This window comes from Rhinatrema bivittatum, chromosome 7, assembly GCF_901001135.1.
Source record: "Rhinatrema bivittatum chromosome 7, aRhiBiv1.1, whole genome shotgun sequence".
Lineage (NCBI taxonomy): Eukaryota > Metazoa > Chordata > Amphibia > Gymnophiona > Rhinatrematidae > Rhinatrema > Rhinatrema bivittatum.
Window position 1 is genome coordinate 60917564 of NC_042621.1, and position 15172 is coordinate 60932735.

Consider the following 15172-nt stretch of genomic DNA (forward strand, 5'->3'; position numbering starts at 1 on the left):
GCGGGTTTTAAAGATATTCTTCCTCCCCCAACCCCCACCATCTCTCGCCTCCCTTGCCAATGCACCCTGCCCTGCCCTTACACCCGTGGCTACAGCGGTCTTCTCACCCTCCCCCAATCACTGGCACCCCAACCACCCCCCAGGCTCCGGGCAGCGCTCACCTCCGGGACGGGGAGGAGCGAAAGGCAAGAGGCGGGGCAGGGGGAGGAGCCCGGAGTGCGGAAGTAGCCGGAGCCGCGTGGTCGCCGCCTGAGGGATGTAAACAGAGAGAGAGAGAGAGAGAGAGAGAGGGGAGCAGGAGGAGCCGCTGAGAGAGCGGCGGGCCGCGTGGGGCTGATGGAGCCGGGTCGGCTCGGGCCCTTGGCCGTCAGGCGGTGCGGCCGTGCGAGCTCCCGGGGCTCGGCACTGGAGACCTATGGACCGGTGCCGCTTCCGTGCTCCCGGGCCGCATGCTGATCGCGCGGGTGCTGCGCTCCCCGGCGATCTCGGGTTCCTGCGCATTTATCTGCCTTTCCTCTTGGGGAAATCTCCCCGATCCTGCGAGTCTCTTGTTTGGATGGCGAGCGGGGCCTGAGACGAATCGGGTTCAACAACCACGTGCTCACAGCCGGGCCTTCCTCCCCTCCCTGTGCATTCGCCGTGAAGTTTATGCAGCTCTTCTGAAAGTTATAGCTGTCGTCCTAGCATATGAAAACAGTATCCGATGCAATGCACCCTCCAAGGAGTGACCAGGTGCGTGCAATGTTTTTGTGTGTGTGTGTAACCAACAATTTTTTTTAAAACAACAATTTCTTTGCATTTGTGCATATAGTACAAAATAAAATTTGTGAGAGCGACTATGTAAAACCTCCGAGCTCCGAAAGGTATGAGCGATTGCTCTCAGCTTAGAGGGAACTATGATCGGTTGAGCCCAACTCATTTTTCACCTGTAGTTTGTTCAAGATGGCCTAGCTGTAGTGTAGCCTACCTGCCTGTCCGGTTTCCGTTGCTGATCATCTGTTATGTATAACTTCTCTAGGTATAAACTATATATGTATAACTTTGTCATGTAAAACCTACAGCAGCGCTTATGTTGAAGCTATAATATAAATAATTGCTTGTATATATTAGCTTGAATTGTTCTAATTGCAGGGACACCAGGCAGTACTAGTTTATTACTATCGCAGATCATGGAGGAGACTTGTGAAGCTGAAGTTTATCAACAGGCTGGAGTTGTAAGTAGCATTCTTTGTAGTGCCTTATTATATTGAAAAATAAATGCCAAAAGGCTGAAAATGCCCAGATTTGTTGATAGCAACCATCAAAAATTGAATTGACAAGTAAAGTTGCACTTTTATAATTTCCAGAAAGAAAATATCACATTTTTATAAGAACATGCCATACTGGGTCAGACCAAGGGTCCATCAAGTCCAGCATCCTGCTTCCAACAGTGGCCAATCCAGGCCATAAGAACCTGGCAAGTACCCAAAAACTAAGGGCCAGATTTTTAAACCTATGCCCGATTATGTATATAAAAAGGGGGTCCTCACACATGCAAAGCTTACCTGAACCCCAGTGCCAACAAGTAATCATTGACCCCTAAAGTTTGTGCGGTGAAACATTCTATTGTGAAAAACTAATAATTTCAAGATGCCTAACAAAACAAGAATGCCTACATCAAGGGGGACGTATTCCAGGGATCAAAACAATTTTTATAATCACAGATTTTTAAATAAACAAGTGAAGACATGAAAAACGTTTGAACAGAAGGGCCTGCTCCTATTTCAACAGATATGTCTTCAATCAGCAGCTTTGCATGGGGCCATGTTGATTTGGGGTAAATAGCCCAGTTTTAACGTGGTTTGGTAGAGTAATATGGCAGTTGAATTTCCTGAAAGGTCATTGTAGCGAGGTTTTGAAAGTCCCTTTTCGCGTGCGATAGTTAGATAGGGCCGGAGTCGGCATCGGAAGAGGAGGAGTCGGGGCATACGCCGCGGAAACTTTGGCTGGCGGCGAAAAGGTAAGAGACCCCTTATCGCCGCCAGTAGCGCGTCCGATGGCGCTACCTTTCACGGTGGCGCTATTGGGTGCGAAAGCCGGCAGCGATCACACCGCTGGGGGTGTGATCGCTGCCGGCTTTCACGGGCCCGCCCCGTTACCGCGGGATTCAGATAGCCCTGCGAAGATAGAAAATCCAGCCCACAGCAAGCCTCTGCTTTCTGTATCAGCCGCTATGCCTGCTGGCTGAGGAGAGCAAGGAGTCAGGTACTTGAAATCCCCACTGCTGGTTTTCTCCCACTCCAGCAATCACTGCTGCTGCCAGTCCAAAGTGCGTTCAGCAGAGCGCAAATTTTTTTTTTTTGGCGAAAACTTTACTGTTGATGCAGCAAGATTTACTCACAAAAAATGTGTGTACAATATGCATTTAAGTTGCACATGATGATGGCATTAGCTATTGTTCCCTCCCCCGATCCCAGTTCAGAGAGGTGCGCCGGCTTACCCGGTGTTTTCTTAACGCTGGAAGTGTAACTCCTAGTCTGAGGTGGAGTATAGTTTCCAGGGCTAATCTTAGACTATAGGCCAAAGCTGGAATTCCACTGCTGGGACCTGTAGTCTGTATTTTATGTGCAGAAAACTTGCTTTGCCCACAAAAAGCACGTTTTCCATACATAAAATGATTTATGCGCGCACAAAAAAATGCGTCCTGTTCTGAAAAATGTTTTTGTGCGCATAAATCATACTTTTTTTTTCTCTTTGAAAATTGACATGAAAGCCTGAAGATAACATTTGAAAGTTACTGCCATGTTTCCGTTTTTCATTTACGTTCCTTTATTTAGTGTTAGGTAAGGGTCGGCCTGTGTTGTACATTTGTTGATGATCTTTTTTTTATAGGTGAGGTTGTTGCTCACCTATATCTAAGGGTATGGCAGGTTTGCTATATAGATTCTGAGTATTTTTTTTTCCAGGTTTTTGTGTAACCTAACAAAATGTCAGACAGTGGATGTATTTAGAGTTTTAATTTATGGAGATGATATCAAAATTTGAATTTTTTTTGTATGGCGAGCTGAAAGTGGGAACGTCTTAATTCAGCAGAATAGTTCTAAATATTTTGATGTTGCTAGTAAGATGCCCAAGGGTTTGTCTATCATGGTTCAACCCTACATCAAAAAAACTGTGTGCAGCACACCAGTCCCAAATTTCTCCCTGATGAAGTAAGTGAAGATTAAAACTGTTGTTAAAAAAAAAAAAAGAGAATATTTTCTCTTGTGTCATTTAAAAAAAACAATATTTAGGATTATATATTTTTAGTTCAGCTGCAGCATGTAGTGGGCAGGGTGTGTCACACACGAGCATCAGGTATGCCCCAATGGGTAAAACATTGAGAAACACCGATCTAGAGGATTATATATGTAAGGGTGCATGCTGTTTGACTATACACCTTTCAGAAAGAACATAACTTTACTCCTCATCAGCACGTCCCTGCACTGGTGAATTTGTCTGCACTTGCACTAATCTGTACGCACTTTGTTGCATGCACATGTTTTGTGCAGAAAAGTCCTTGGTGCGTCAGGAGTAAGATGTGCACGTAATCATGTGTGAGAATGTTCGCCCAGCCCACCTTATTATGTTTGCCCCCTAATGATATTCTAATACCCTGCTAGTCCCCTCAGTCAGCAGAGATTTAGAAAATACCCGAGAAAACCCCACAAGTAAGAAGGAAAATAACTTCAAAATTAAACACTTACTAGCAACTCTACCCGTTCTACGCCTGGGCGGCGAGCCTTTTTATTGGCACATCTGCTCTTGTTTTGAGCTGAATTTCCCTAGAAATTCACTGTAAGAGTGTCCCTTCCACATACATGCTCCCTCACTCTCTGGCACACACACACACACACATCCCCCTTATATAGGCTCCCTCTCTGAAACCCACACTCAAGCATCCCCCCACTCCCCCTCTTACCAACCAAGCTGCCTCTCACCCTCTCCCACACCCGTCTCTTCTCTCACATACACATTCTTTCTCACCGGCATCCCCCCACCCACCCTCTCTTACCTCCCATGCTCTCTTTCACACCCTCCCTACCCCCCTCTCACCAACCATGCTCTGTCTCTCCCCCTCTCTCACACACACACACACATTCTCTCTCACCGGCATCCCCCCCATGCTTTCTCTCACACCCTCCTGCTCTCTCTCTCCCTCCCTGACATACATTCTCTCTCACCGGCATGCCGCAGGACCCGCGCAGTTTGCGGCAAAGATGAAGGCCTGGCGTGCCGTTCGTGGCACACAGGGGCCTTCCATTTTCGCCTTGAGCAGAAAATAGCAGCGGAGACCCCGGCATGCCACGAACGGCATGCGTCCCGCAGCACACGCTCCGTTTGCGGTGAAGATGAAGGCCCGGACGCACCGATCGCGGCACACGGGGGCCTTCCCTTTTCGCCGCGAACGGCGCGCCAGGCCTTCATCCTCGCCGCGAACGGAGCGTGTGCCGCAGGACGCGCTCCATTCACGGCATGCCGGGATCTCCTCTGCTATATTCTGCCTGTCCCCGCGATGGCCGCTGTCCTTCGTACCTGCTGTAGCTGGTGTTGTCCCATGGCCGCTGTGCGGCGTGTTTGAGCCTCCAAGGCAGCCAGGAAGCCGCCTGCGTCATCTATCGGCGGGCTGGGGAACATGCGCGAACACTGACGGACACACTACCAAGCCCGATATGTTATGGAGTTTGCGTGCAAAAAACTATAAGCTTCTGTCCGACCAGAAGTTAGATCTTTTCTGCGCACACATCTTTAACAGAAGCCTCCATTGGAAAATTATGCAAAACAAGCTTCATGGGGGCAATGCTTGGCCTTCGCTTGCCTTTTCACGAGCAGTTCCTCCCCCCTGCCCCTCGCCCTTCCTAAGTAAACGGACCTCCCAAGTCCCAAAAGCGTCCTCTGGGTTCCCTGGATGAAGCCGAGCATAGCCCTGCTGATGGGGAGCTGGCTCGCTCCCTCCTCCCCTTGCCACCTGACTGCAGATCCCCCTCCCCCCCCCCTCCCCCCAGATGAGGTTGGTGAAGGTAGAGGATGGAGGGGAAATGGAGGCTGGGCCAGCATGGTGTCCCGGGGTCTCGGTGCCAGTGTGTCAGGGCCCCCCCCTCCTTCAGGCTCCACTCTTCCCTCTCCTGCCTCATGATTTATGCAGACAAAACAAGCACAAATCATGTTTTATATGATTAAAAGTGTTGGGTGTGCAAAACATGATTTGTGCACAAAGTCCTCCTCCCATCCTGAGTTGAAATGCATGTGCAACCTATATGTTGGCATGCTTTTTTTTTTTTTTAAATTCCAGATGCATTAGCACGCCATTTGCTTTCTGCATCCGGAGTGACATTTTTTTTAGCAGGTGTTCTAGGAAACCGTGCTGAGTTTCAGCGCGCAGTCTTAATACGTAGCTTACTGCGTCAACCGCTCAGTTAAGAAGCAATAGTGTTCCTATTACACTAGTACACAAGAGTAATTCAGGTGCTTGCACGGACTGGGGGCTGGCAAAGGAAATGTCCTAAGGCTGAAGCTTTGTGCATCAGCCTGGCTTACCCTGCAGGAGCAATTGTTCCTTCCCTGCCTATGGGGCCCAGGCAGATCGCCTCTCCCTAGCGAGCCCGCATCCTGCAGGTCCTGCCAGACGGGAGACTGAAAACTGACCTATGTGGTGCTATCCAGCCCAAAAGGCTAATCCCTAAGACGTTAACGTTGACTAGGTAAGTACACTAAGGGGCACGTGCCATCATTGTCTACAACTCAAGAAAACATGTCATTGCCGTGTAGTAAATAGACAATTATCACAATTACACTCGTAAGGCATACATGGAGCTTATTACCATTGCTTTGCTATTGGTTGCCTTTTACTGATCAGCACCAATCCTAATATGTGTAAAACAGACGCTGGGTAGGGGGCTGGCTTTGCTCGTGTGTAATGCGGTAGACGGATAGAGCACACCCAACCCTACCAAAAGAGCAAGGCTGTGGCAGTTCTTATTCAGCACTAAGAGGGCACTTTTTAAATATACTCACCCCCCAAAAAATGGAGCGCCCCGGGGACGAAACGACCAATGCTAGAATCCAAACAGGGCAGAAGTGTCAAGAAAAACAAACTGAATTGGAGCAATTTTCTTCTGTTATTGTGCAGGCGGGTTCTACGTCAGAATGTTTTATAGAGGAGCTGTTACCATGGATTCTTGTATTTCCAGCTAAAATTCCAAGAACTGCTCTGTATCCAGCATTCTGATTGGCTGTTTTTTTTTGCATTGCCATGCAGCCACCTCTCCTGGTCAGGCATATATATATATATATATATATATATATATATATATATATATATATATACATTATCGCACATTAAAATACGAGCGCAATGTTTTGGAGGCTGTAGCAAGCACCGACACAAGGCGTTACGGATTGAAACTTAGCCTAAATTTTTGTCTCCTGGGTCACATAGTCCATGCTGTCAGATAAGGGCCACATGGCCCACCCAGCCTGCATAGACCTCCCTCCCTGCCTGTGCCGCTGTAGCTAAGGATAGCTCCCGGCTGTCATCGTTACAGGCTTGACCCACCTGCAGGAGATCGCGCCTGGGAAGTGTGGCCTGCAGCCCGCTCTCGGCAGCTTGCCGTCTCCGCCCCCCCCACCCTGATTTACATCAGAATGTACCAGAGCTCTGCCGCCATTTCTCGTCGCTTGAGTTTTGGGGCCCTCGCCGTGGTATGCCGACGAAATCCAGCTAAGAAACGTCAGTGTGGAAATGTCCCAGTCAGCCACAGCGTTATCTGACAGCAGAAGCCTGCTGGATGCTGCAATGCAGTGGATTCAGAAAAATGGGGAAAAAAATAGTCCAATGAAATAATTTTCAATGATTTTGTTTTAGATTACATTTTAAAGTTGTAGTCCCCTTGGTGCAGTCTCCACTGGAAAAATAGTCTCTGCTCTCTTGTTTAGAGAACCTTGCATTTATTTTATTTATTTATAAACCTTTCTATACCGATATTCGTGACAACATCATATCGGTATTTGGCTAATAATATCTAGTTTGTGACCTAGACACTTTTTGGTGGTGAAATCCATAGCCATCGGGATGATGATTGCTTTATTTATGTAAATTATATAATCACGTTAGTCCTCTGATTAATTACGCTATAGACGCTCTTCCTGAGACAAATTCAGTAGCATTGTTGATGAAGGGGGTCCATTTTAAATGTGTTGCTCATAGCGAAAAAGGCCCCACAGGCGTGAGCTTGCCAGCGGCGCGGATTTTGAAAGTTGAGAATTGTGCGCATACGTGCGACGCGTGAGCAAAAAAATAAGGGGACAGCGCCAACAGTTCCGAACGCAAGTCTGTATTTTAAAACTGGAAGTTGCAGTGTGCGCGTCGGCTGCTTATATTCGCTGCTGCGCCCGATGGGAGGAGCAAGTACGCGGGAATCGCATTTTTAGGGCTCACCCGACAGGGCGAGGGTATCTGTGTCAGCTGGAGGGCATTCGGGATGAAGCAGCAGAGGGGTTTGGATGTCCTCGAGGTGGACTGGTGGCCTTAAGTGGAAAAGCTGGGAATGTCCCTCACGCGAGCATGTTTTTTTAAAAATCCGCTCGCCATACACGCGTTACACCCGACAAAGTCCTAGGGAAGATGTGCGAAGTATGTTTGCTTGTGTACCCGCTTAGGATCATGAGCATACTTGCACAGGGGTTAGGCGTATTTTAAATCACACGCACACAAGCGCATGTGAATGAAAATCCTACTGTATCTCCGCTAGCGCACCTACGTGCATGTGTGTGGGTGCATGCGCGCTCGTTTTAAAATTTAGCTTGTAGGTATTTTGGCTTCATTGATTCAAACGTTAGCAAGCCTGCAACATGCTCCCACATATGTAGAAGTCTTAATATTTGTTTCTTTCCTTTATTTTTATTTTTTTTTTTAATTTCACAGTTCTTTTTTTCATCTAGAGAATATCTAGAATTATATTTCATGAATTGGTTTGTTTGAACTTTACAAAATCCTTGCGACTGACCAAAACTAGGTATCAAAGGTTTATTTACTGTGGCGAGGGCTACTCGGGTCAATTGGATTTTGATTTTGGACTATTCTGATGGTTAGAACAAATAGTCTGATTTGGGCTCGGTATAATTAGACGTTTGTCTATCGGCGTATTTTCTGCAGGATGGCTCGACAGTGGAAAATGCTGCGTGATCTCCCCTATACGTTCCATACTGGCCCTGAAATCACTGCAGCAATGGCATCCATATGTGCCTGCGCCTGGGTTTCCAGATACTAACTGGTGCCAATCAACAGGCACTAGCAGTTGCTCTTGCAGCAGGTAAATCCATATAATACATTTGCAATTTATCTTCTCTTTGTGTTGGCTTTTATTGTTTAATTTATGTGTATCTGAATACACAGTACATAGCTGGGTTTTGGGTTTTTTTCCTGACTTGATTAACAAGCACAATCCCAAAGATCTTCGAATTAAAATACAGCTTTGGTGAATGATGTAAAAATGTGATTTATCTCTCTGCTAGTGTTTAACAAAGACGGTCTGAGCTAGTTACAGATTCATTTTTGCAAATCCCTTCCAAATGGAAAAGCCATCAGTCAGGGGACGGTTAATGGGTTTAGCTCTCTGACTCCGCCTTGACGTAGCCACTGTTTTAATATTATTTAGTGTATATCCTGCTGGTCTTTTTTGAAGCTTAATGAAATTGCATCTGATTTTTTTTTTTCCAACCTCTAAATCGTCTCAGTATATACACTACATTGGTTTGATTGGATGGGTGTCAAGGAAAGTCCCACTTCAAAAGGGAAAACCTGATCAAATGGAGATTGCGGTCCCCACCGAGATCATGTTATCGGGCTGCAGAGCAGAAGTGTAGTGCAGTGTGTACCCGTTTTCAGATCTGATTTACTGTTCCACGTACGGACAGACCAGAGAAGTGAATCACGAGAGGTTGAACCAAGGATGGGATAAAGGCACCGGATCCTCGTGCTAATGGGGAGCAAGGGGGAGAGGTGTCTGCTTCCCCTGTCTGTCCCCTCCCCTCCTACCCACCCCCAGTGTTAATTCGGGAGCTGATGTGTAATAAGACTTTGGGACTCGGCTGGCTCAGTGGGAAATGCCATGCAGAAGGCCTGGGTCTGGTCCGCGGGTCAAGTCTTGGGCAGGTCGGGGATGCTGCGGAGACACCCGTTCCCAGTCCCTGCTCCAGTTGACTGGGCTGTGGAGGGAGCTGCGGATTATGGGCCCCGGCAGAGGGTTGTCGCTGCAGTGACTGAGCTGAGTTGGGAAGGCAGATATAGAAAAACAGAGGTGTAAAAACCTTGGGAGAGTGAGTGAAGACTCGTGGCACTGATTCCAATTGAGCTGGATACCCTAAAGAAGCAAGAGGACACCGCCAAGCCAGATAGAAAAGAAAAAAAAAAAAAAGAAAGAGCTTGAACTAAGGAGTTAAAGTCCTGTGCGTTCAGTGAGGATTTTCAACCATCTGAAAAATGTTATTTCATTGCATGCACAAATTTACCTGCACAAAAAGGGACTTTGGGGGGAGAGAGAGTGCGTTAAAGATTTACATGCATAAATAGCCTGAATTTTGATAAAAAGCTGTATCTGGAAACGGCATGCTGCTTATAAACTTGACTATGTGCCCTGTTTTGCAGCAGATAAAGCAAGGCCCAGCCTGGCGTCTGGTTAACTGCTTAGCAAGCCAATCCCGCAAGCCAGCGTGCACGGGTGTCCTGTGTTTGAAAATCGGGTTTGTTCTTGCAGGTGCCTGAAATTGCACGCGTCGCTCTGCAGTCGGGCACGGGGCTGGAAATTTTACTCTCCACTGGAGATCTCTGGTTGGCGTGAGGCCCTGGAGGATAGCGAAAGGCGGCCATTGTTGTGGTACTAAAAGCTTTACTTCAGATAGCTTCCAGATCACATTCCAATAACAATTTAGCAATTTAATAATATATGCAATTAGGTCCAGGAACTTCTGAAGAAAGTCTCTCTCTCTTGCTAGCTAGAACCAGTGATATCGTGAAGCGAAAAAGTTCATCACTTGATGGAGACAACAAACTTCCAGTTCATTCTATTGCCCCAGACAAATCGATCCCTGATGCAATGAATCTTATTTTTTTCTTCCTTGTTTTCAGGTGCATCTCATCAGTGCAAAGCGCCTATTGCTGTTGCCCTGTCTGTCCGTCCACACACAGGTATCAGAGGCCCTCTCCGTGGACAGGCTGAAATTCGGTAGGAGAGTCTGTAGCTGAGGCATCAACACTGCTGCCAAATCTGTCCTGGGGAAGGGCCCTCTCCGCCCCTCCTGATAGATGTGCCACAGAGGGTTAGGGGGCCGTGCCCTAAATTTGCAAACGTGGGCAAGGATTGATGCTTAAAATGCAAGAAGGTGATGAAATGCATCTCCAACATGTTACTGTCTGCAGCAAAATAAGGAACTGCAAACTTACAGCTATGTTATCGGTACTCGCTGACGTAATGGGCAGTTTTCTTAAGCACCCTTGCCTTCTGCTTGCAGCGGACTTAAAACTTTCCAGAAAAGGTGATGAAACCTTACTTGTGTCTTTTTTTCTTTTTTTCTTGTTATTTTAAAGGGCTCATCAGGAGCACATGTCAAGGTAGCCAGCTCTCACAGAAGCTCTGATCTCTAACCGTCCCTAAGGTGGTGCGAGGTGTGCCGCTGTTTTCCCTGTGCTTCTACATAGCTGTCGTCGCTGTAAAATTTCAGCCGATGTTCTCAGGTTTTCGCTGCATTGAAAACGTGAATCTGAAACTTGATCGGGTGTGCAGCAGGAACGTGGGCACCCTGACTTGGATACCTGTGCACACCGTGCTAGGGCACTCCGAATTATGTGTTCCAAAAAGAGAGAGAGAGTTCTAGTGGCGTTTTTGTAATTTACGACCGCTAACAGACGCAGCACTTTACGGTGCTCCGTTTCCTTTTTAGAATTAAAACGCGAAGGCAAGAAAACCACTTTGTCACCCGAGTGCTCTAAGTGTCCTAGGTGTGGAGCTGTCACCCGGTTGTGCAGTACGGCTGTCCGTCATGCTGCGGCGAGCGGAAGCTGATGATGTGCCATTGAAATTCCATCTTTCAGGAGAGCAGGAGGCTTCTTTCGCTCGTGGAACATATTTCATTGTTTTTCTTCGTCTGTCTGCTGTTTATGGCATTGCCTGCTGTTCCTGGACATGCTGGTTTTTATTGCCTTTTATTTTATTGTTTGGTGGTTTGCTTCTAAGTGCCTAGTATTTTATTTGTCTTGATGTCAGCCAGCTTTTCCATCCAGGATTACCTCGAGGGGGCGAATTTTACTCTACGATGCGCTCCTCTTTTTCAGGCTGTTTCCACAACCTTGATACGTGGCACGTGGACCCAAGAGAGAGACATAACCAGTCCCTCTGTGTTGTCTGCATTTTACATTGTGGCATTATAAAAAGAGTTTGCTGATCAGTTTTGGTCCAGCCTGCAGGCATCTTCTTGTTCTTGCCTGCTCGGATAAAAGCTGAAAGCTACCAATAAATAATTTCATAGGCCCTTGAATTCCTATTAGAATAATTTTTTATTTGGATATTTCCAGTGCTTTTCATCCAGACACCGATCCAGCTTATTTCAGCAACACGCATGTGGCTACTATACCTCCTGGTGCCCAGCCTGTATATATGAAGGCTTCTGTAAAAGAAGAGCAATAATCTTTACCCCTGCCAAATTTGAACAAGCTGGAAAGGTTCCAGACCTAGAAGGACTTGAACGGAGGGGCTCCGGTTTATTTCCTGGCCGGCTGTGCTCCCCCGTCCCACCCCCATGAGACATTATTGTCCTGCATGTCTATAGGAGTTCCCCTAGCAAGGGAACCCCTTGCTCCGCTGGATCCCTTGCTGGGGTTCCTGTTAGGACAAGCAGCAGAGGCTCAACGTTGTGTTTATTTTTTTAAGTTTAACCTTGGCCAGATAGCCAGCTAGGAGCACCACAAAGTATATGCGTTTAAATTAGGAGACAAGAAAAGATACGCATCTAAATTAGGAGCACGCCAAGAGATGCGCTTCTCTCCAGTTCCTCCCCTCCGGAGTTAAAATGTGTGTTCACCCTGCACTGACCAACGCCTTTTAACTCTGTGTGCACACATTTTAACTGCTGATGCATTAGCCTATTGCATTGGGAGTTTACAAAAATGTAGCCTTTTCATTAAAACTGCCCTGAATTTCAGTACACAGGCTCTTAAGGCACTGGCTATTGCATTGGCCTTAAATCCAGTCCAGGTCAGTTTCCACAGTAATTCCTCTTCATGGGCACAAACAGTCAATACTAGAGATGTAACATCTGCTTACAGGACTAACACGGAGCTTTCAAAACTTTTTACATCACATAACACATCAGTGCACACACAGACAGAAGAGGTCCCGAGTTTTCCTCCGGGATCCCACAGCGACACTTGGCCTCCTAGCCGTCTAAATACCGAGAGCACCTTCCAGGTGTCCCAGCATCCCTTTGAATCCCTTGAGGACCAATCTAGATCCGAGGGAATGCGGGGGAAGGGATGCCATATATCTGGCCATCCGTAGACCGAACCTGGCTTTCACCGAGCTGTTCCGCAGCTCCACTCGCACCTCGAACCTGGCTCAAGGCCACCGACACCACCTTTTTGCCTTAAAACAGGCTTGGGATTTTTTTTGATGATTGTGCAGCTTTTTGTTGTTCTCTTTGGTATTTGAAATCCCTCTGTGCGGTTTGGATTTCATCCGAGCAGAAGGTTTCATCTTCTGCCGTGTTGCTGATGAAGGCACGATGAACGCCTGCGCCAGCGGCCTGCTGAGATATCACGGGCAGACCGGAGCGGACCGTGTGCGGATTTTTGCTGAGATAAGAAACCTAGACGATCTCCTGGCGGAGGATTTGGCTTCTCTTTAGCGTGGTCGTGTCCTGATATTCCTGCCCATTGCATTACTGGAGTTGGATTTTAGATTTGCTACTTTTGCCTTTCCAAACCCAAGCTCAAGGTTTGCACTGCAAGCCATGAGCTGACTTTTTTTTAAATTTTGGAAATAGGCCTTTTTTGTGGCATTTGAAAAATATATCGCAGTGTTCTTCAGTATAGCTCATTTCAAACTTACAAATAAGTCCAGCTTGGTATTTTTAAGCAGCAGAATTAATACTTTGGGTATTTACAAATAGCTACTTTAGTCTGTTGATTTATTTTCCGCCTGATCGGATACTGCCTGCCTTTCCTTTGTTTGCAAATAAAGACCCCAGGCCAAATTAGGACTTTAAAACAAAAAAAAAGAGGGGGATGGGACGGACTAGATAACATTCATTCTGAACATTAACCAGCAAGAGTTCAAGGTCTGTAAGTTGCATTCTGGCAGCTGCACCCCCTATAACGGGATGGAGGGTGCTCTTTTATCAGATAGAAAGGGTCCATCCTCACACTGAAGCAGTTTGGGGTAGGATTGCATTGGCTAGCATCGATGGTAGGAAAGGAGACAGCATTTGTCCCTTGGAGGTACATTTTTTGCTGTTTAGTGAACGCTGGGGGAGGGAGAGTTGTGTCCTCTCGTGGACCGCAAACCGGCCAAAAGACAGGAAACAGAGAGCAGGACCAAACGGACAATTCTCGTTGCCACCCAGTTTGCTAATCATTTGATGATTTAAAATGTATTTGCTATACAAGAGATATGGTGGTGTCTGCCTATAGACTCTCAGCATTACCTCAGCTATCTCTTACTTTGTCCAAGTTGAGGCTCTAACTTTTTATTCTGGTTTTCTGATAACAATCTAAAGTAAAGAATCTGTAACCCTAGTTCTAATTGGGTTTTAATAATTAGGTGTTAAAGTGAGCACTGGAAGGGAAGACCTAGTATGCTGAAGTCCTACCTCACCACCAACTATTCCTTCATTAATTCTCTTTGTCTAATAGACAGACCCATGGCCGGGGGTGGGGAGAGACTGAAACAAAATGTGTTTCTGCACACACTTGCTCCCTCACAAGCAGTCCTGGTCTCTCCCTGTATCTCCCACTTTCACGTGGTATCTGTCTTTGCTGTTCGCTATTGCACAGAGTCGCTTACACACACACACACACACACACATACTCACACTCACTCACTCACACTCTCTCTCTCTCTCACCTACACACTCTGTTTCCCGAGCTGCCGCAGTCTTCGCACAGACTCATGTCTCACTTGCATTCCCCTTGGTCATTGTCACACAGATTCTCTCTCTCTTTTGCTCTCTGACTCACACTTTCTTTCTCTGGGGCCCCGATGCAATATTGTGGACTCCGGTTAGCGCTCAGCTTAACCAGCGATTTGGATGCGAGATTTGGACGTGCTGGGCTAACCGCCGCTGCGATAAGGGGATCAGTGCGTTCAAAACGCGCGTCCAAACTCACGCATAGCTAATAGCGCTCATCACATGTAAATGCCACGTAGAGGAGACTATTAGCTATTACCCCCCCCCCCCCCCCGATGCAAAAACATCACTTATTAACCCAGCAAATTTAACACCAGCCCCTGGGAAATAGATGTTTTTGAGGGTGACAAAGTGACTGTGACCAAACTCTAGCAAATTATACAATGTAGGATAGCGTTCTGTCAGCTCTTTAATGCCCACCAGCCAACCGGGCAAGTATGGTGCTCCGAATGCTCAAACATGGCGCCGCATTGCACGCTCTGCAGTTTTTCTTCTGGCCAGAAAGGGTCCCCTCTCCTTCTCCCATGCACTCTGTAAACTCTGTTACTGCTTCAGCCGCCGCTGCCACTCTATCCTCTTCCATGAAGGAAAACGGTTCTTCGCATTTCTCCTCTGAGCCTGAAGGTGGAGTTTCAAAGCTGTGGTGTTTCCCTTTGGAAGTCCCGAGTCGGCCATGGTCACGGGGATTCCTGTTTTTTTTGCAGGTGCAAAGCACGCAGGATAGAGAGCACAAAGGGCTTTCAAAGTGAAATCCCGCATGTACTTAAGCCGGCCTGTTCTGACCCCTGGCCCCTTTTCACCTCGGGAGTTTAACGGTACATTTGCTGCAGCTTAAGTGCCTTTTTACCCACGGAAAACCGGTTCCCATTTCAAAAAAAGGCAGCTATTGGGGTAACAGCGTTGATCCTGCTACAGTAAGAAAAAATAAAAGTTACGGATCAGTTGACTGTATTGAGAGAATGAAATGTACATCAGA

At 47.0% G+C, this 15172-nt stretch overlaps 1 long non-coding RNA gene across 2 annotated transcripts in view; it reads left to right on the plus strand.

The window, feature by feature from the left end:
• Positions 1 to 209: 209 nt before the first annotated feature.
• The window catches only part of LOC115095143, a 44128-nt gene continuing 29165 nt past the window's right edge, over positions 210 to 15172 (plus strand). The window contains exons 1-3 of one of the 2 annotated variants that reach the window (XR_003857699.1): positions 210 to 732; positions 1132 to 1214; positions 1347 to 1379. This is a non-coding gene — a long non-coding RNA (uncharacterized LOC115095143). Of the gene's footprint in view, positions 733 to 1131; positions 1215 to 1346; positions 1380 to 15172 lie in introns of those variants that run through there. The other variant, XR_003857698.1, reaches the window with a different exon arrangement.